Here is a 23,206-nt window from a genome sequence, read left to right on the forward strand (position 1 = left end):
TCTTGTCTTCTTGTATAGACCTTCAAGCACTATGTTAAGTAAGACCAATGAGAGCAGACTCCTTGTCTTGTTCCCAGTCTTAGAAGGAATACATTCCATCTTGACTACTCAGTATGATATTAGCTGTCAGTTTTTTATAGGTGCTCTTTATCAAGTAGAGGAAGTATCCCTCTATTCCTTTCATTCTGAGCATTTTATCATGAATGGGTATTAAAATTTGTCAAATGCTGGGAGGTTTTTTGCATCTATTGATATGATCATGTGATCTGGTCTCTTGAATTTTGAATATTAACCAACCTTGCATCCCTGTAATAAATGTCACTTGGTTTGGGTGTAATATCCTTTTTGTTTGTTGCTGAATTGTATTTACTAATCTTTTGTTAAGCACTTTTGCATCTATGTTAATAAGGGATGTTGGTCTGTAGTTTTCTTTCCTACCTGCTTAAAACATGCAAAGGCATGCATGGGAATTATGGACATCAAATTCAGAGTGCAGTTTACATCTAGGGAGGCAAGAGAGAGAGGGAAATGACATGAGGATGCATTCTCACCAAGGTTTAAACTGTAACTATGATGTTATATTTCTTTTTTAAAAAATTAAGCAAAAAGAAATGTGTTAGGTTTGACAACTAGATAGTGGTTATACAGGTATTTAGTGCCATTATTCCTTTTACTTCTTTGTATGCTTGGGATGTTTGATATGTTGTTGTTTGTGTGTGTGTGTGTGTGTGTGTGTGTGTGTGTGTGTGTGTGTGTGTGTGTGTGTGTTTGTTTGTTTGTTTTTAAAGAAAATAAAAACACAGGGCACCTGGGTGGCTCAGTCAGTTAAGCATCTGACTTCGGGCTCAGATCATGATCTCACTGTTGGTGGGTTCGAGTCCTGCGTTGGGCTCTGTGCTAACAGCCCAGAGCCTGGAGCCTGTTTCAGATTCTGTGTGTCCTTGTCCCTCTTTGTCTCTGTCTCTCTCTGTCTCTCTCTCTCTCTCTCTGCTCCTCCCCCATTTGTGCTCTCTCTCTCTCTCAAAAATAAATAAGTAAACGTTAAAAAAGAAAAGAAAAGAAAAAGAAAAATATTTTGTTAATAGTCTCAGGTCCACATACAGCTTATTTGAAGAATAGAAATCCCCACAGAAAAAGGGTTAGTAAAAATTAACAAAGACCTCTGTGAAAGGAGAATGGCACAGTGTATATAAAGTTAATCAGTTTGTACCTTTGTAGCTGGCTAATAAATGTTCACTTTAAACCTCTATATTTTAGGTACTGAGTACCTACGGAGTCCACAGGCTGAGTCTCATGTTACAACTATTTCTTCTCTTTTGCTGTTTCTCTCTCTTTATGTGTGTTCCAATGTCTTTTTTTCCTTCGTTCCTAGATGTGATGCTAGTCTAATGTTTTGTTCTTTCATCTGTTGATGAGAAGCAGGAAACATTTCTTTATTTCAATTGATCCCTTTTCTAAGTCAAAGGGCACACACACGAGAGACTTAAACCAAGTCGCTATGCCTATAAAAATCCTCAAAGGGGTTTTTTTCAAAAAGTGGGAGGTAACATTTTCAGGATCCTCCTGTAGAAGCCAGTTCTCTTTTCCTTTTTATCTCTAGCCTTCCTTACATAGAAAGCTCTCTTTGTTGAAGTTCACTACCAGGACAGGTATGTGTGTCAAGAGTTTGTTATCTATTAAAAGAGCTGCTAATTTGATAATATATAATTCTTAACCATGCACACATAAAATCCTTTGTTAATTCCTATAAGAAAATATCAGACCCATTTAATGTAAATATTACATAGAATCTGATTCTATGAGGATTCTGCCTAATTCATCTTAAAAATTGAAGGACTTTGTTAATACGTGTCATGGATTTCTAAGCCAGCGTAATAGGTAATAGGACAAATTTTCAGTGAGCAATCATATTTAGTTTAGCCCTATAGATTCTGTTATCACCAATAGACAAATCTAGGTTATTTATGTTAGGTGGTGATAAGTGCTATGGAGAAAAATAAATTAAGGTAAAATAGATAGAGAGTGCCAAGGCTGGGAATGATTGCTCTTTTATATGGATGATCAGGGACAATACCTGAAATAAGTAAGAAAGGGAGGCATGTGATTCTGAGGAAAGAATATTTCAGCTAGAGGGAGCAACAGTTATAGCGCTCTGAAAGTGAGAATGTACTTGACACATCAGGAACAAGGAGACCAATGGAAGCGGGAATAGAGTGAATAAAGGAGATGAAAAATAGTAGGAAATGAGGTCACAGGGGTGGGATGGAGGTGGTCAAATCAGGTAGGACCTAGTAAGTCGAGGTAACAACTTTGACTTTGACTTTGACTTTGAATGTTAGAGAAAGTCACTGAAAGATTTTAATCAAAGGAAGGACCTGATACAACTTAAATTTTTAAAAGGATCACTTTGGCTGTGGACAAGAGAAGATGCCTATTAAATTCTTTCTTTATAATTTAGGGAATTTTAGGGGCACAGTCAGCTGAGCATCCAACTTCAGCTCAGGTCATGTTCTCACGGTTCGTGAGTTCAAGCCCCGCATCGGGCTCCAAGCCCCGCATCGGGCTCTGTGCTGACAGCTCAGAGCCTGGAGACTGCTTTGGATTGTGTGTCTCCCTCTCTCTATGCCCCTCCCCTGCTCACACTCTGTCTCTCTCTCTGTGTCTCAAAAATAAACATTAGGGGTGCCTGGGTGGTTCAGTTGGTTGAGCGTCTGACTTCTGCTCAGGTCATGATCTCACAGTTTGTGGGTTTGAGCCCCGTATCAGGGTCTGTGCTGATAGCTCAGAGCCTGGAGCCTGATTCAGATTCTGTGTCTCCCTCTCTCTCTGCCCCTCCCCCACTCATGCTTTGTCTCACTCTGTTTCTCAAAGATAAATAAATGTAAAAAAAAAATTTTTAAGTAAATAAACATTAAAAACATTTTTAAAAATTAGTATAGGTAATTTTAAGGAAATAATAATGGAATATTTATGCTAATAAATATTATATTTAATATTATATTTTTCAAATGTTCTGTTATTTAATCATTACAACACTATGAAATAGGGTCATAATTATCTCCCATTTTACTCATGAGGAAAGTGAAACAAAGAGGTTTAGTAAATCACCCAAATCCACACAGCCACTAAGTGACAGAGCTCAGGTTCCAACTCAGGCAGTCTAACTTCGCTGCTTCCACTCTTAATTAACAAAAGTGCTAAACTGTCTCCTGTACATACGTCATAGTGGTATTATGAAGAATGTGTGGGTGTATATATCTTTAAAATGTTAAAATCCACCAAGTATATAAAACCAATGAAGTAGTGGAAGGAATAGGATTATTACAATTCTATAAATTCTATAAACATTCAAATAAATTCTATAAGTAGATTTAAGGGCAGGGGATAAAACTTGTGGTAGATAGTTTTTATTGAAGGAAGAACACTTCTTTAAATATGTAATTAAAAGGCTAGCTTAAAGGACAGGAAGGGATTGTAATCTAAGTTGCAATATTTAGTCTAGGTGAGAACTGATTGTTGGATAAAATTAAATTTGATAAGATCAGCAAGTATCACAAAAAAAACTAAAAGTTTTTGTCATCTTATGCTTCCGATATGCCACAACATGTTCTGAAAGTACCTACTTCAAAAATTCTTTACCTGTTTGCTGGATTGAACTGGGTTTCAAGATCAGTTCCATTTCGAAGGAAAATGTTTTAGTGGTGGTTTAAACCCTTTTTTCCTGTTTGGAATTTAAACTGAGTCATCCAATTTGAGACTATTGTGTCACATTTTCCACCTTTCATTCTCAAGAGGCAGGAATCAGGAGAAACACAAGTGATGAACATTAGTGGCAGAGTGTGTGGTTGCAAGAATCAATGAACCACAGGATGCTTCAGATTCTGAAACAGTGAAAAAAGGTGAGGCTACTACGTGGAGTCCACAGAAAGTGTAATTGTCTAAACCTGGTGATATTCAGAGTGAGAGGACCCAGCCCATAATTACAGCTTCCCTGTCTCATTATAACTCCCTTTACATAGACATCCTGAGAGAACCCATAACCTTGACCATATCTGAATGTTTTATGAAATTAATGTTTTACAAAGTAACAATGCAATTTAGTAAAGGAATACACAAATACTGTTTAGTTTGTACATTGTTACTGCTACGACGTTAAACAATCTTGCATGCAGATTAAAGACAACCTCCAAGCTCAGATTTTAAGACCTTAAACCAGTTCATCTAATCTCTCCAGTCTCTTGTGATGTGATGGCCTAAAGCATCACAACCTCAAAAAACTGTTTAGGATTTATATTTTGTATTTTGATTAAAATTCTTTCTTGCCCTGTCCTGATTTTTCAACTTCATTTTAATTTCTTCCATATTTAATTGCATAACTCAGACTGATAAACTTTTATTGCCAGCTCTTTAATTGATCCTTTAATTGAACAGATATAGGCTGTACTCTGTGAATTCTAGATTACCCAAACAAAAGAGAAAACTAGGAAAGCCCTGACAATGCTTCCAGTTTTAACATGTCACTTGTCTTCATTTCTTCAATTCCGGCTTTTATCCACTTAAATCGAGTGGTGTTAGCTTAGATAGAGACTTCATAATAGAAGTAGGCTTTTAGAAATGAATTTTAAAAGCAGAGGACTTTTTCATTGTTTCAGCAATGAAACAAAATATGACAGTAGACAGGAGACAGTAGGAATGAAGATAAACTAATGGTTTAAAAAGACACAGTCTTCAGGATTAAAGAGAAGAGGGATGTTGATGGGGGCAAATTGAAGGTCTTTCAATATGAAAACAATAAATATAGCCACTCCTTGTGCACATTTAAAATGAGCAGCCCTTTAGCTTGCCTGTGTAAAGCCAACATTCACTGAGCACCCACTATGTGCCCAACAGTACTTGTCTTTATTTACTTTATTTAATCCTCACAACAACAATATAAGGTCATTCCCTTTATTTCTCCCATTTTATGTGTAAGTGAGGCATGAAGAAGATAATTAACTTCAAGATTATATACTTTGTGAGTGTTAATGTCAGGTTTCAAACTCAGACAGTCTAACCCTGCAGCCTGTGCCTTAACCACTAGGCTAAATCAACTCTTAAGATTGCAGTCCTCATTTAAGAAACAAAACAGGTGAACACAGGGGAAGGGAAGGAAAACTAAGGTAAAAACAGGGAAGCAAACTGTAAGAGACTCTTAAATACAGAGAACCAACTGAGGGCTGCTGGAGGGGTGTTGGGTGGGGGGATAGGCTACATGGGTAATGGCATTAAGGAGGGCACACGTGATGAGCACTGGGTATTATATGTAAGTGATGAATCACTAAATTCTATTCCTGAAACCCGTCTTACACTATATGTTAACTAACTTGGATTTAAATAAAATTTTAAAAAAGATTGCAGTCCTGTACTCTTTGTACAATGTTATACATCAAATTTAAAAGAATTTTTGCACAACTCTTAATTTGTTGTGTGTCAGAAATGAGGATAGTTTAAAGATAGTAATGTGCCAAGATATAGGACCTACCAAGCATGTAATAGAAGCTTTCTGAGTTGAGAGCCTTGGTATAGTACCATATCTGATTGAGGAAAAAGGAATTTCATTTCATACGTTCAAAAGGTTCCTAAACTCTACTTTTTTTGTGTTGATAAAAACTATAGAAGCCCTTTTCTAAGTTTACCTTTAAAAAATGAATAGGTATATACAGATGACAAAATAGGAAGTACCAACTATGGAGGTGCCTATTAGAAATAAAATATGAGAATGAACACACTGAAGATGATCTAATTTACAACAAAATTTAAAAGTTAGTAATGGTTGTGTTTGTGAGTGTGTCTCAGTGATTTTGCACCTTCTTTCCGCTCTCCTTGAGTTCCCATTTTTCTTTCACCAACTTCTTCCTCCTTTATAATAGAAATCATTTTTTAAAAGCTTCATAAGTTTGAATGAAGAAATTTAATTAGAGATGATTCCATAATTGATTTGTAATTTTTTAATGGACTGATATAACTTACTGCATTACAAACTCATGGAGGGCAGAGAATATATGGTCTACTTCTTATAACTGCACACAGTATTCTGACAGATAGTATTGGTCTAATACGAAATCATTTACAAGCAAAACAAAACAAAACCCTTACAAAAGCCTGAGGGAGAATTCACCAGAGGGAGAAGTAAAATAAAATTTAGAAAATGTAGCATCTTTAAAAGCCTGTATAGGCTTTTGTGTAAAAGAAACAGGTACTGAGGAGTCATGAGTTGTGAAAATAAGGAAACTGAAAGCAGAGTAAGAAAAACCCATAAGCACCACAGCTCCCTATGCCATTATTATAAAAGTATAGAAGCTTCAGTTTCCTCCAAAATTTCCTCTTTGCCAAAGGTAACTGTTGTGATTTCACCAGAGACTTTCTTAAAATGTAAGGGAGATGACATCAAAATCAAAAAAGATTACTACAAGAAAATTACAAAATGAAATTTCTCATGAAATATAGATAGAAAAGCCCTTAAAAATATGCTGGCAAATTGAACCCAGGAATATATAGAAATTATTATAGATTATCGCCACATGGAATTTATTCCAGGAATACATGGGTGCTTTAACATTTTTAAATCAATCAATGTAATTCACCATATTAACAAAAACAGAGAATCATATGATCATCTCTGTAATTTTTTTTTTGTCTTTGATAAACTTTATAATAAAAACTAGGGGTTGAAAGGAAGGAACTTCCTTAACCTAATTAAGAAGCTCTACAAAAATCCAGAGCAGAAGACAAAACAAGACAAAGATGCCTGCTACAATAACTTCTATTCAACAATTTACTAGAGGTTCTAACTATACAATAAGACAAGAAACGAAAATCAGAGAAGAAAGAAAATTGTCATTATTCATAAATGATATTAGTATACATGAAAAACCCAAATGAATTTACAATCTTCATGTATTGGGATAGTCCATATTTCTTAAACAGGTCACAGAGTGCTAACTACAAAGAAAAACTGAGTTCATTGAGCTACATGAAAATTAGGAATTTCTGTTTATCAGAAGATACCCTTTAAAAGAACAAAAAGGTGCACCACAACCTAGATGATAATTACAAAAGATAAGCTGACAAAAGACTTATATCTTTAATATACAAAGAACTCCTACAAGTCCATAAGAAAAAGGATAACCCTGTAGAAAAATAGACAAAAAGACTTAACTAGACGCCTCACAAAAGAAAATACCTAAATGGCAATAAACATATGAAAAACTGCTCTTAGCTGTATTAGACATAAGGGAAATGCATACTAAAACAGTAAGAATAGCTAAAATACCAACAGTCAGCGAAAAAAAAAGCAATTGGAATTCTCATGCATTGTACGATGGCAACAACTACAAAACAACATATACATTATCTATACCCAGCAGTTCCACTCCTAGGCATGTTCTAGAATGTCTATAGCATATATTTATAATAGCCCAATACCAGAAACAACCCAAATGTTCTTTAACAATAGAATAGATGAATATGGGGGCGCCTGGGTGGCGCAGTCGGTTAAGCGTCCGACTTCTGCCAGGTCACGATCTTGCGGTCCGTGAGTTCGAGCCCCGCGTCAGGCTCTGGGCTGATGGCTCAGAGCCTGGAGCCTGTTTCCGATTCTGTGTCTCCCTCTCTCTGACCCTCCCCCATTCATGCTCTGTCTCTCTCTGTCTCAAAAATAAATAAACGTTAAAAAAAAATTTTTTAAAAGAATAGATGAATATGTGGTAATCACACAGTGGAACACTTTACAGCAGAAGTCAACAAACTTTTTCTGTAAAGAGCCAGATAGTAAATATTTTAGATTTTGTATGCCAAAGTTCTACCCCAAGTACTCCATTCTGTCATTTCAGCATGAAAGCAGCCATAGACAATACTTAAACAGAAGAGCATGGCTGTATTTTTTTAATAAAACACTTTATTTATGGACAATGAAATTTGAATTTCATTTTCACATGTCATGAACATTATCTTTCTTTTGATTTTTTAAGGCAATTAAATATGTAAAAATCTTCTTTAGCTCACAGGCCATACAAAAACAGGCAATAAGGCCACATTGGCCCACTGGCCATAGTTTGCCAAACCCTGCTCTACAGCAATCAGAATGAATGAACCACAAATACATATGGTAATGTGAATTAATCTCATGTAATTTTGAGTAAAAATTTAGATGCAAGATACTGGAGGTACATACTGGATGATTCCATTTATATGAAGTTCAAAAGTATGCAGAATTAATTATGACATTGGAAGTCAGGATAGAGACTACATTCGGGGTAGTTGATAGTGACTGCGTAAGGACTTCTGGGACATTAGTAAAGTGTTCTGTTTTTTGGTCTGGATGCTGGTTAAACAAGTGGGTACACTTAGTGAAAATTCATAGATTACAATTTTGATCTAAGCCCTTTTCGGTATGTAGGTTACTTGAATAAAAACCTTATTGAAATGGGAGACTGTTAGTTATGTGGAATTGGAGAGGGGGGACAAGAGGTATATTCAACAGTAGTTTCCTACTAGGAAAAAAAAATACACACAACAGAAAAGACATAGCAATCAATGATAGATATTTTTTAAAAGGATCACTGAAAAAAATAATTATATCAATGATGCACAAATTCCAAAACAAAAAAGAGCTGGTGAACATAAAATGAAATATAAAATGGCTGAAGGTTTTTTTTTTTTTTCAACGTTTATTTATTTTTGGGACAGAGAGAGAGACAGAGCATGAACGGGGGAGGGGCAGAGAGAGAGGGAGACACAGAATCGGAAACAGGCTCCAGGCTCCGAGCCATCAGCCCAGAGCCCGACGCGGGGCTCGAACTCACAGACCGCGAGACCGCGACCTGGCTGAAGTCGGACGCTTAACCGACTGCACCACCCAGGCGCCTCAGTAAAGTGGCTGAAGTTTTAAGTCCTCATTAAACGCTGTTTTAAAATGTTATTTCTCTATTTCTTAAGGAAAATGATATAGATGGACCTCATTGCTGAGGAATCTCCACAAGAAAAAAAAAATTGGAGGGGCGCCTGGGTGGCGCAGTCGGTTAAGCGTCCGACTTCAGCCAGGTCGCGGTCTCGAGGTCCGTGAGTTCGAGCCCCGCGTCGGGCTCTGGGCTGATGGCTCGGAGCCTGGAGCCTGTTCCCGATTCTGTGTCTCCCTCTCTCTCTGCCCCTCCCCCGTTCATGCTCTGTCTCTCTCTCTCTCCCAAAAATAAATAAACGTTGAAAAAAAAATTTTTTTTTTGAAAAGAAAAAAAAATTGGGATTATTTGACATTTCATTAAACCTCTAGCCTTTTCAAGCATCTCTGAATATGGACTGATTAGTTCCCTTCTGATGTCTTTGGATCCTGCTAGTACTCTAGTTATAAGTAGGTCATACTAAAGTCCCAGCCATGCAGCCTTGAGAAAATATAGCCTTTTCATTTTATGCTCTAGATCCAAAATTTAATTGTCAGTTTTTATATCTAAAGATTTTTAAAATTTTTATCCAAAAAGACATACTATATATTTAAACTTACAGTGATGTAAGTTCCCACAGGTTGATTCCATTGTTTCAGTAATACATGCAGGAAATTTAAGAACTTGTCTGGGGTTTGCTGTGGCAGCCAAGGGACAGCTTTAGCCACAATTCCATGGAATTTTAAAATAATTGTTTAAACTAAGAATGTATGGAGGGAAGAGCAAGGTGTCACATTAGAAACTGATAAAAGAATTTTTGGGGCGCCTGGGTGGTTCAGTCAGTTAAGCGCCAACTTCGGCTCAGGTCATGATCTTGCGGTCCGTGGGTTCCAGCCCCGCGTCGGGCTCTGTGCTGACAGCTCAGAGCCTGGAGCCTATTTCAGATTCTGTGTCTCCCTCTCTCTGACCCTCCCCTGTTCATGCTCTGTCTCTCCCTGTCTCAAAAATAAATAAAACGTTAAAAAATTTTTTTTTAATAAAAAAATTTAAAAAAGAATTTTTACTTTTAATCTGTCATTGAGATTTGGAATAAGATGAACATGGTTTTTGTTAAGCTAGAATACTATATACTTACTGAACACTCTTTACAGCTCCTTGGAGTATTTGCATAATGTAACATTAACTTATTTTCCATTGCTTTTGCAATTCACCTTCTTTGTAATGTTACTGAGATTTTTTAACCATATATATATATAATCCTCTTGAATTGTCATCTTCATTTACAGACCAGCACATACAAACCATTCCAGCATGATTTCTAGAATTTTTTTTATAGTTAAAAAAACCCCTGCTGCTTATGGCTGTGATACCTGGTATTATTTATGGGTTTTCATAAAAAAGAGGGGGGTGAGAAGAAAAAATACAGTACTCTCTGGCCTCTCTCTACCTTCTCCTCCTTCTCTATTCCCCCTCTCCACAGAGGAGTTTAATTTTAAATGATAAATGTGGAAATTAGAGACCATCGAGAAAATCCAATTTGGTGAGGAGTTTTAAAAATCCCATAATAAACGCAGAGTGAAATGTATGATTTAATGCAGGGCGCCAATGGCTGCTATTATGGGCTATTAGCAAATCGGGGCTGAGAGTGAATCTTTATCACTTGGTGAGTGCGGGTTGGTCCTGCCTTTCCCTCTGCTATTGATTTGTAGCCGCTTGTCATAATGACACCGGGAAGCAATGAATGGAAGATGTGCTTTTGATAGGATTCAGGGGGGTCTTGGAGGGGGGGAGAGAAAATTCAGCAAGTTTTCTATCTCTTCTGCCTGATTAGATTTTTTTCTTCTTTTAAGAGCTTTCACATTCCAATAAAAATGCTAAATCAGCTCTGTACCAGAATTGTTAGGGTGTAAATAGCTAGTCACATTTAAAGGAGGAAAAGATATAGAAATACCAACCACACTATGTAATGTTAGATGAATTTGACTTTGTAGAAATGGAGTTGTGCGTGTGTGTGTCTGTGCATGCATGTGTGTGTCTGAACACATCAAGAGCAGCGTGAAGGAGTGTCAAGGCACAATGCTATCGGTATACTTACATAAAGTGTATACAAGGGTACGCCTGTATTTTTGTAAGGATGTGATGTTTTCCATTCCATATATGATAGAAGGTGGTCTTGCTTTATGTGAATGTCCATTTTGTGAAGAAGATACATTGTATGTGTCTCTGTGTGTGTGTGTGTGTGTGTGTGTTTAACTCCATAACACACAGAAAGATGTGTACTTGTACTGATGATTAAGAAAATTAAACCCCTTAAATCTAACTGGTCACGGCGCAGCTTTACACAAAATTTTCAGCATAGGAAAAGCATACTGTTTGAAAACAAAGGCGCTCATAGGGCGAGCTAATGGAGGGGGAAAGATTTCTCTATAGAAAATCTACACAAAATTGTCTTTAGAATGAGTTAGCAATGGTTATATGGAAATGGTTGGTTGCAGTCTCAGCGCATTGTATTCTCCCTTTTTAAGAGGAAACAATTGCTCTCCTTTCAGGTTCTTTTATTCCAAGATGATGCAAGGCATTAGAGTCTCTGTCCTGTATGCACAAGTACATGCATGCAGGCAGTATGATAAAGCAATGGATATAGCAGATGCGAGCATGGAGGGAGGAGTGCATTCAAGGGACGTATTAGACCATTTTGTGAGTTGTATCATGGGGTAAAGCCCACTTTCCCACCTGTTTCATTTCTGAGGCAAGTCTAGATGAGACTTGTAGTGAGAAGAGCACAAATTTTCAGCCTACTATAAGAATACTGACTGTTAGATACTTGTTAAATGTTTGTGGTTAAAATCTAGCCCTTTATCTTTACTGGTTGAGCAAGAATGAAAAGTATTAAATTACACAGTTTGAACTTAAGCAAAGACAAGGTATGGAAAATAAATACCATTTGGATTCTTACAGACAAACTTAGTTTTTCTAGTCTATTGAAATATATGTGAAAAAATTAAATAAGCCTGGTTTATGGAATTTAATGTCAGAGCCCAAAAAGTAGCTCCGAAAAGAAAATCAGAACTATTAATATAAATGTATTTCTCACATTTGTGAAGTAAAAAGGGCTGTGCCCTACTCTAGGTATTAATTTCACTAAAACTGTGTGTGTGTGTGTGTGTGTGTGTGTGTGTGTGTGTGTGTGTGTGTGATTTAAAATCAATAGTAAATGATATGGTTGTTTATAGAGATGTAGACCAAGACAGACAATTTATCTGCCGTTAGAACTTGTGCTCTACAGGGACTTCTTCCTGTTAGCCATACCGACTACCTAAAAGAACCTTATGAGAGCTTGTATCTTTTCAAACTTTGACAACAATACCCTTTAACAGAGAAGCTTCACAGACTTATGTAAACAGCTGTCAGAGTTCATACAATTCTACCCCCTATTCAAGGACTATCCCTAAACTTTGATAAATTAGAATCTTGCCATTTATTATGTATCATTTATTAAAAACTAATTAGGGACAGAAAGAGGCATTTCTCCATTTTTCAGTGGGGTTTTTATTTATCGTATATAAGAAGTGATTATTGTTCGGTCTATATATGACTTCCATACTACAATGAATTACCTGTATTAAAATAATAATACCATACGTTCACAGGGCCTTTGTTCTGAAGTAAAAGCATAATTAATCATTCTAAGAGCACAATAAGGTAGTCATTTCCATATTTTATATATATTAAGTGATTTCTACTTTTATCCAACCAAAGCAAGAGAGTTGCAAATAGAAGTGTGAAGCATTTTTTTAACCTAAGTTTCTATAAAATATAAATGTAAGATATCTCATTCTATAAATTGGGGTAAATACAAATTTTATAACTTAGAAATTTTTCTGAAATATCTGTACTATTATTTGCTAGGAAGTGTATGCAAAATTATAATAAGGTTTATTTTTGGTATAATATGTCCAGTAGTTGTTTCCTTTTTCAAAGTGACAGGGTAAACATTTTTCTACTATTGAACATTTTACCTGCTTGAGGCTTACAAGTAAGATATATAAACTATCAACAATTTTTCTGATTGAGATCAATTTGAATAAATACATGAAATGAGATTATAGTTTGTTTACAAAACATTTCACATATATTAGGTGCTAGTATCATTGTTATGGTTGCTTTTATTATAATTGAACAACATAGGGTTAAGTCATAAAAGAAAAATAGCCATGGTTTTACATATATAAATAGAATGAGTGAAAGGAGAAACTCATGGCAAAAGTAAACCATTATTTTGTGTAAATAGGAGCCTAAAAATAAGGCAAATAAGATGGAAGGAGAATTAAAAATTGCTGGACATAAAAATAGCAACAGATAACAGGTAATAGAAACAGCACATTGATGAAAATGTCAGGATAAATGGAAATGAAGATGTTAAGCAGAATTTAACCTAATGTTTTATACATCCATTATCTTCTTAAGATTTTGAACCTTTTGTGGGATAGCAAAAGAGCAAGAGCTTTTCCAAAAGTGTTTACAGCACAGTAAAATTTCTATAAGCTCTGTGCATTATTACACTAATCCTCCCCATTATCAACACTCCTATGCGGTTTCTGGCAAGAGTTACTGCCCCTGTTTGATGGAGAAGCTGAATCACAGTGGAGATCACTGACTTTGTCAAGGTCAATGGTGAGTCAGAGACAGAAATAGAACTCACAGTTTTTTACTCCCAAGTATTGTGGCCCTTTTATACCCCTTTCTCTCTACTGTGGCCATCGATTTGCTAGAGCTCTAAACTTGTGTTTAGATAACACAAGTACTTGAAGGCCCTCTTTGAAGAATATTCCATCTCTAAACGTTGTCTTATTCTAGAAACCATAGGACATGCTGCCTTCTATTTGTGCATCTTCTATTTTTGGATTGGCATTATTTAACATTTTGTTTAATTGCTTTTTCATACATTGTGCACATTTAAACTTATTTAATGTCCACAGTGCAGAATAACATACCCCCCCCCAAACAAACTAAACAAAAAGTGGAAGAAAACTAAAAGATCTATCAATACTACTTCTTTCAGTGTTGTTAGTTTCTTCATTTGTCAGAACACTGTTTCAGAGATCTTACATTTACACATGTTCTGGGCCAAATGTCTGATCGATCCTCACTTTATTAAACAGAATGACAGCAATACATGTAAACGTGTATACATACACAGACCTACCACCCACATACATACATGCCTTAACATTCTTAATGGTGGTTTTGAGTATTTAGCTTTTTCTCATATTTCTCAAACTCTGGCTTTAATTCATTGTACATAGCCTCTTTTAAAAGGGAAAAAAAATTATGCCCAAAGTAAAGGGGTAGTTTATGGAGTTATACCAGTCTCAATTTTAAATTCACTGGTGTGTATAAAACACTGGTTTCCTTCACTTCTTTAAATTTCTTTGTACTAGTATCAAAACCGTTTAAATGAATATTTTACCATTATTTAATGCTGCCTTTTGGAATATCTTATGTTTTCTTTTTCCTGGGATTTAAAGATACACTTGCCATATAGTCAGGTAATTTGTTCTTCTACATTCTCCCTTCTGGATTTTGATTAAGCATGAACAAAATTTTTACTATATGTCACCAGAAATAAATGTTTAATTCAGATAGGTTTTAAATTTTTTTCTTAGGATACCATCAGTCTAAGTAGGTAAGTTTCCAGAGATTGAAAGGGTGAGAGAAGCAATTGCTATCAATGCTAACTTTTTTTTATTGACAATACTTCTGGTTTTTAGATACTGTGAAGCAGACTAAAATTTTTGCAAATTATTCTCTTTAAAAACTTATCCTTCAACAAAAAGCATGTTATGTTAAAAATAGATGTGCCTCAGGGGTACCTAGGTAGTTCAGTCAGTTAAGCATCTGACTTGGGCTCACTTCATGATCTCACGGTTTGTGAGTTTGAGCCCCACGTCGGGATCTGTGGTTTGTGAGTTTGAGCCCCACGTCGGGCTCTGTGCTGATGGCTTGGAGCCTGGAGCCTGCTTCAGATTCTGTGTCTACCTCTCCCTCAGCCTGTACCCCACTTGTGCTCTGTCTCTCTTTCTCTCTCTCTCTCTCTCTCTCTCTCTCTCTCAAAAATAAATAAAATATTTTAAAAAACCAAATTGTTTTACAAATAGATGTGCCTCATTTCATAGAAGTTAAAAAAAAAAAATCCAAACCCTCTCACCCTTTAATTTATTGTGGTAGTCTTACTTGGCTAGAAATACAATCCAGAAAATTGTTCTAAAGCATCATTTATCTTTCTCTTTTGACTAACATTTCAAAGAAAACCTAAGGTCCAGTATAACCAGAACAATTCATAAAAAAAATTATAAGCACATTTCATTTGCAAGACAGCACTAGAGGGCGCTCTTCAGCAGGTTGCAAGATAAGGCCTTTCCTACTGGTAAGGGAGCCTGACTTGGTAATGAAGGTTTGAGGAGCTAGGAGGAAGAAGGGGGGCTAGGAAAGGCATTTAACCTTTTAGAAGATCTCCTCTTTCTAAAAGACTAGAAAATCACAATCATTGCCAATAATACAATACTATATCTCTTAAACCATATTCTTAGAATTTTCCATGAAGCATTCATGTCTTAGAAACTGGTAATTTCAACTATGTCCAAGTGTCTCTCCTTTCTACATGAATCAAAAGTGGCATTTCATATTTTTAATTAACTATCATAAAGTTATTCCCCCATGTTTCTGTTTATGTCAATATTCTCTTTCTATAGTAGGTGAATAGAAAAAAATTACTATTGGTACTTCATTTCTAAAAAAAAAAGAAAAAAAGAAATGTCTTTTTTCTCCTCTTAATTTAAAACAGCTGAAATTAAACCCAAAGTAACATTTTTAATCATTTCTGACAAACCTTTTTCTTTTTTCCTTTAGAGTTTGCTTTGGAAAACTTGTACATGCATTCTGATCCCCATTTTTATTTTATTCTAGTCCACAAAAGGGATATGATCTCTAAATCTCTTATAATCCTTTTTTTTCTTCCTCCCTTTTTTCCCTACATTTTCATTTTCTTTTTTTTAATACACCGTGTTATAAGGCTACAGGAATGAGAGTAGTATCTAGAGGTCATTAACTTAATTTTTCTAATAAGAATTCTAAATCTTTGTCAATAATTGCATTTAGATCTCTACATACAGTAGAGATACAGATGATAGATTATCAGTATTAAGTGGTTATGGTTAGGAGGTGGCAAAGCATAGCAATTAAGAGATTGGGCTTTGGACTTAGATCAACTTGAGTTCCTACCAGCTGTGAGTGTGAGCAAATTATTTAACACTATAGGCATTAGTTTCTCTCTGTATAAAAGGGCAATAATAGTAATACTTTAAGAGGTAGTACTGAAGGAGGTAAACATGTATCACATGATAAGCACTAAAAAATGTTACAAGTTATGATATTTATATGTGATCTCTAATTATTAATACCCTACTTATCTAATTTTTATGCAATACCTGTTTGTTATAAAATCTTAAAATTATTTACTTAATTTTTGTTAACTGTTGAACAACAACAAAACAGTATGAAACCAGAGATTGCATTGCCTTGATTCCTAAAAGACTTTGGGAATAAAACAGTGCCAGGGCCAGGGTGGCAATAACAAGGTGACTATGTAGTAAATTTAAGGAAATACTTGCTGTTAGGTGCTAACCCTGTACTTGCATGATGCTGAGACTGAGTGCCTCCTTAAATTTTGAACCCTAGGCATTTTCCTTGCCTCATTGTAGCCTGGCTCTGATAAATTTTCACTTTGGCTTTTGCTTTAAGTTCATGGAATCAGTACTTACCAAAAAAGATAATTTACATATGGCTTAGTCTACATGCAGGACCTGGGCATAGAAAAGTTTTAAAAACCTTATTTTTCCAAGACCTTTCAATCTATGGACTGACTTCAAGATTCAAAGTCTCTTTGTCATTCAGATGAGTATTTAACTCATAATAACAAAATGCCTTAAATATCTTGAATACTAGGGGCGCCTGGGTGGCTCAGTCAGTAAGCGGCCGACTTCGGCTCAGGTCACGATCTCATGCTCCGTGAGTTCGAGCCCCGCGTCGGGTTCTGTGCTGACTGCTCGGAGTCTGGAGCCTGTTTTGGATTCTGTGTCACCCTCTCTCTCTGACCCTCCCCCGTCCATGCTCTGTCTCTCTCTGTCTCAAAAATAAATAAACGTTAAAAAAAAAATCTTGAATACTAAATATGATATAATAACCATATTTATGTCAGGTATATTATGACCTAAAAATCCAACTTTTGCCATTAAATCCTTTGGGGGATTAAATTTGTCTTTGACACAGCATCTTTTAGAGCATCCTAGTAAGGGTTCTGTGCTGACTGCTCGGAGTCTGGAGCCTGTTTTGGATTCTGTGTCTCCCTCTCTCTCTGACCCTCCCCCGTCCATGCTCTGTCTCTCTCTGTCTCAAAAATAAATAAACGTTAAAAAAAATATCTTGAATACTAAATATGATATAATAACCATATTTATTTATGTCAGGTATATTATGACCTAAAAATCCAACTTTTGCCATTAAATCCTTTGGGGGATTAAATTTGTCTTTGACACAGCATCTTTTAGAGCATCCTAGTAAGGTTACCAATCATTCTTATTGCACACAAGTCATTTCAGTTGAAAAATGACTAAAGTAAAATAAGAATCACCAGTGTTATATCCAGAAGCTAAAATTACATGCAGGTTTAGACTGTAAATAGCTGCATTGCAATTTAGTAAAGTGACAATGCTAGTGTTTGTTTTGGTCATCATTGAGAGATATACATCTATAAGGGAAGAAAGATTACCTTCTAGTGTTTTCTTGCCACGCTAAAAATTTATATCTGATCGGCAAACCAGTATTCCTGCTCAGCAGAGACATTATGTCCTCCACATTGCACTCAGTCCCAAAGCATTCCTTATACTAATAGTGGAAACACTTCTTCTGTTCGTTACTTTAGTTTTAAATCTAACTCTGAAACTTGTGTATTTTTTTGACCCCCTTCTCATACTTCTGGAACCTCAGTATGTGAACAATTGCAAAGATAAAAGTGTATGTGTAAAAAAGACTATAAGCATAAAATAAGATTTCTCCATTAGGTGATAATACCAAAAGCCATCTACCTAGAACTCTTTCCTAGATCCTCTTTGTTTACAAGCTCTTGTCACTTAGTAGGCTTTTCTTCTTCTCTGGCTAATGATCTTTGTTGGGTCTAGTAAACTGAGTTAGATTTTCATATAGCCCAAGAAAAGTAAGTCTTTTAAAATTGATGAGTTTTTAGGAAGTGTTCCTTCCTGTAAGTCAAAACTGTTCCTAAACAGAGTTGCTATTAGATAAGATATTGCTGTAGATGATTTTTTCATAGTTATATAACATGAAGCAATTTAAGGTAACTGAGCAAGACACCAATTTCTATGTCATTTGAACAAACCAGTAAACTCATTTGATTTTTTTTTTTTAATTTTTTTTTTCATTTATTTTTTGGGGACAGAGAGAGACAGAGCATGAACGGGGGAGGGGCAGAGAGAGAGGGAGACACAGAATCGGAAACAGGCTCCAGGCTCCGAGCCATCAGCCCAGAGCCATCAGCCCAGAGCCTGACGCGGGGCTCGAACTCACGGACCGCGAGATCGTGACCTGGCTGAAGTCGGACGCTTAACTGACTGCGCCACCCAGGCGCCCCAGATATTCTTAAAATCTTTGTTCTCCTTATAGTTTGTATCAGGGTAAAGCTGTCATCATTTGTTCCTACATTATTACTATAAATATACAATGTTTACTCTACACAATAAGTCTTCAAAGGATGTTGACTGCTATAGTTGATACTGTTTCTGAAAGGGATGTTTAGTGTAAGGTGTACTGAGAAAATAATCCTATAGAATGATTAGAAAAGCAGCCCAAATTTGAACTCTGGCTCTTGAATAAGTTAAATTCATCTCAAAATCCTAGTTTGTTCATATGTAGCATGAGAATAATGTAGCACCTATCCCATAAAGTGATTATAATAGAGTTAAGATAAAACATTAAAGTGCTAATTATTGTTTGACACAGGAAAGCTCATGAGAATTTGGTACAGTATATGTTTCTTTTTTTCCAAAAGGTATTAAAATTACTTTGTTTTTAAATTTTTATTTTAAATATTTAGAGAATATTCTGTCTTTTAGGACATCTCACCCACACCCTGGCTTCAAATTATCTGCCTATAATTTTTTTTGATTCGTAAATTTCTCTCTCTCATCTAGATTTTTGTTCTACTTGACATCTGTAAACATGGCCCAAAATCAATATGTCCAGAACTGCACTCATGACCTTTAAACCTCTGACCTTGAAAAATAAAAACAAAAATCTGTTCTTTTGTGTTGCATTCCTTACCTTCTGTGAATGACTTCACTGCCTATCCAATTGCAGAAACATAAGAATCACTTTTTTACCTCCCTCCCCATGTCCAGTTCAAGTTCTATTAAATTTACATTCCAAATATCTTTTAAATTGAGCCACTTCTAAAAAATAAAAAAATAAATAATAATAATAAGTAAATAAATTGAGCCACTTCTGTCCATATCCACTGCTACCATCCTAAGCCAAGTTACTATCGTCTTCAGCTGGCCCACTGTAGGAGCCTCCTGGTTTTCCCACATCCATTCTTGCTTCTGACAGTCACTTCTACATATCACAACAAGGGTAATCTTTTTTAAAAACACAACTCTGATTATTTCTCTCCTGTTTATGAAATTCGTCAAAGGCTTCTCACTTCTCCCAAGATGGACTTGACATCCCTAATATGGCATTTCAAGGTAAGCACGATCTAGACTTTTCCTGACTCTCCAACTTCATTATATCATACTCTTCCCTTTCCTCTGTGTTTCAGTCACATACCCATTAAATAGGATCTTTGCCCAAGTCTTTCCTTTTGTCATCATTGAGCTTTTTCTCCCATCTCCATTTTCCCTAGGTAACTCCTACTAATCCTTCTTAAGATCCTAGTTAGCATTGAATTCCTCAAATCGTCTCATACTGTCATTCCTTCCCCACCAAACTGAATCATTTCCCTCTCTTCTATGCTTTCATAGATCCCTGTGCTGTTTTTACACCACTTATATAATTTTTGACAATATACTTGTATAAGTATTTGATTCCATATGGGAGTGGAATCTATGTCTGGTTTTGCTCTCACCTATACCTACAAAGATGGCTAGAATATAATAAATATTGTCACAGAGAGAAGGAAAGTAATCACACCTGACAGAGGGTTGGCTATATTCTAGATCTTTAGATATAAAGAAACCTTACAGCCACGCCACTGGTGTGGGTGACAAGAAACTCTTACTTAGGATTCAAGCAAAGATTTGCTGGTGAAGGGGTAGACAGGAAAGCCATCACACTCTGTAGGATAAGAACTATCATTATGGAGGAGTTGAGTGAATGTAATCAGTAGTTGAAAACAAATATTTTTTTTATCTCAGTCTTTAATACACACAATGTTCAGGCTTCAATTTAAAAAATTACAAGACATGCAACTGAAGGAGAAACAATTTCAAAGAAGGAAAGCTATTAACAGAACTAGACTCCAATGGTGCAGATGTTGGAGAGCTTATGCAAGGACTCTGCAATAACCTTGATTAAGAAGTTTAGGGATCTAGTGGAAAGGGAAGATGACACTCATGAACATGTAGGTAATTTCAGGAGAGATGAAAAATATAAAAAATATTCAATGATATGCTAGGAATACAATACCACAGATGAAGAATTCCTTTGATGGCTTATCAACAGATAATATACACCTAAGGAAACAATCAGTGAACCTTAAGATAGATCATTAGAAATTATCCAGAGTGAAAAACAATACCAAAAAGAAAAAAGGCACAGGAAAACAACAACAACAACATCATGGTAGGCTAGAACAGTGAGGTGGTATCAAACCATCCAATTTATGTGTAATTGTGGAGTCCCAGAAAGAGGAGAAAGAAAACTAGAGAGAGGAAAAATGTAAACATCTAAAACTGAGTATTTTCCAAAATTAAGAAAAGGCTAAATAGCACAAACTCAAGAGGACAATAAGATAAAACAGTGATACATGTCCTAAAGGACATCATATTTAAACTGCTAAAAAACAGATATCATCTTGAAGACAGCCAGAGGAAAAAGGAATATTATAGAGAAACAAAGATCAAAATTACAGCAGACTTCTCACCAAAAATTGTCCAAGTTTGAATAAGTGTACCAACACCTTTAAAGTGCTGAAATAAACTATCTTCCCAGAATTCTATATCTAGGGAAATTTAAGGAGACATAAAGATGTTTCATTGAACAAAGTTGAGAGAATTCTTTACCAGCAGACTAGTGCTACAAAAATATTAGAGGAAGTTGATCAAGCAGAGGCAGTCTGATACCCAATGGAAATTTGGGTCTACCCAAAGAAATAAAGAGTAGCAGATACGGGAAATGTTGGTAAATATAAAGAAACTTTTTTTCCTTATTTTTAATCTGTTATGTAAAATGGCTATACAAAACAAGGATCAGAAAACTACAGTCCATGGACCAAATTTGATCGATGACAGTTTTATGTGCAGCCTGTGAATGAAGAATTTTTTTCCACGTTTTCAAAAGATTATAAAAAGAAAAAAAAATTAATGACAGAAACCATATGTGGCCTCAAAAGCCTAAAATATTTACTGTTATATCAATAGCAAAAAGAATGGGGAGAATGGAATGGAAGTCTACTGTCAAGTTTGAACATTGTACATGGAGTGATACAGTGTTTTGAAGGAAGACTATGATAAGCTGAGTACATGTGTATGCTATAAACCCTACAGCAATAACTACATTTTTTAAAAGAGGCACAGCTATTAAGCCAGTAGTGGAAATAAAATGGAACCATAAATGAATACTCAGTTAAATAGAAAACATGATGTGGAGGGTGGGATAGAGAAGAAGCTAACAACTGCAAAATGATAGATATAAACCAAACAAGGTGTTTGTCTATGTAGAAAATCCCAAAGAATCTACAAACTGAGTGCATTCAACAAGTTCATGGGATACAAAGCCAATATTGCAAAAACCAATTATATTTATAAATTTCTATAGTAGTAGTAAAAATTTGGAAATTGACATTTCTCACATACCATCTACAGAAGCACCAAAAAGCATGAAATAAGAGGGATAAATTTAACAAAATGTGTGCAAGATTTTTATAATGAAAATATAAGATGCTGCTGAAGGAAATTAAAGACTAAACTAAATATAGAGATATACCATATTTATTGATTGGAATTTTCAATCTTGTTAAGATGCTGGATCTCCCCAGATTTACCTATAGATTTAGTGCAATTCTGGTAAGAATTCTGGCAGACTTTTTAAACATAGAAAATGACAAATTTATGTGGAAAGCAAGGGAACATAGAACAAAGTTGGAGGACTTACCCTGGTTTATTTCAAGACTCACTAATTTAGTAATGAAGACAGTGTGGTATTTGCATACAGTTAGACCTACAGAGGAGTGGAATAAATTAGAGTAAAAAAAGAGACTCACATAAATACAGTCAATTGATAATTGACAGCGGTGTCAAGTTAAGTCAAATAGGGGAACAGTAGCCGTCAATAAATGATGCTGCAACAATGAGGCATCCATATGCAAAAATAAAGGGAGGGCAGAAAAACTTAAACCTTGACTCATACCTTGTACCTTGTACATATACAAAAATTTTCTCAAATGGATTAAGAGCTAACTATGAAATCTATAGAGGAATATAGAAGAAAATCTTTGTGACATTGTATTAGGCAAGGATTTCCTTAAAAAGAAAGAACCATCAAAAAAAAAACATTGATGAATTGGGTTTCATCAGAATTTTTAAAAACTTGTTCTTCATAGTGTTAAAAGGAAAAAGCTACAGACTGAGAGAAAATCATTTCAATACACATAGATGATGAAGGACTTCTCTAAAGCCTATATAAACTCTTACAACTCAATGAAAAAAAGACAAAAAGGAAATTTTAAAATGAAAGACTGATTTGAACAAACATTGCCTTAAAGTAGTCGGTTGGAAAATAAGCATAGAAAAATGCTTAACATTATTAGTCCTTAGGGAATTGTCAGTTAAAATCTGCAATGAGGAGTGCCTGGGTAGCTCAGTCAGTTAAGCATCTGACTCTTGATCTCAGCTCAGGTCATAATCTCACGATTCGTGAGTTTGAGCCCCGTGTCGGGTTGTCACTGACAGTGTAGAGCCTGCTTGGGATTCTCTCTCTCCCCCCTCTCTTTCAGGCCCTCCCCC

At 35.6% G+C, this 23,206-nt stretch overlaps 1 long non-coding RNA gene across 12 annotated transcripts in view; it reads left to right on the plus strand.

Annotated features, from left to right (window-relative positions):
- The window catches only part of LOC111557992, a 474,951-nt gene that overhangs the window by 150,612 nt on the left and 301,133 nt on the right, over nt 1-23,206 (plus strand). For 9 of the 12 annotated variants that reach the window (XR_006590782.1, XR_006590783.1, XR_006590776.1 and 6 more), the window contains one exon: nt 3,793-3,899. The exons of the other annotated variants lie outside the window; for them this stretch is intronic. This is a non-coding gene — a long non-coding RNA (uncharacterized LOC111557992). The remainder of the gene's footprint in view (nt 1-3,792; nt 3,900-23,206) is intronic. 12 annotated transcript variants of the gene reach the window in all.

Source organism: Felis catus, chromosome E2 (genome assembly GCF_018350175.1).
Source record: "Felis catus isolate Fca126 chromosome E2, F.catus_Fca126_mat1.0, whole genome shotgun sequence".
NCBI classification, from domain to species: domain Eukaryota; kingdom Metazoa; phylum Chordata; class Mammalia; order Carnivora; family Felidae; genus Felis; species Felis catus.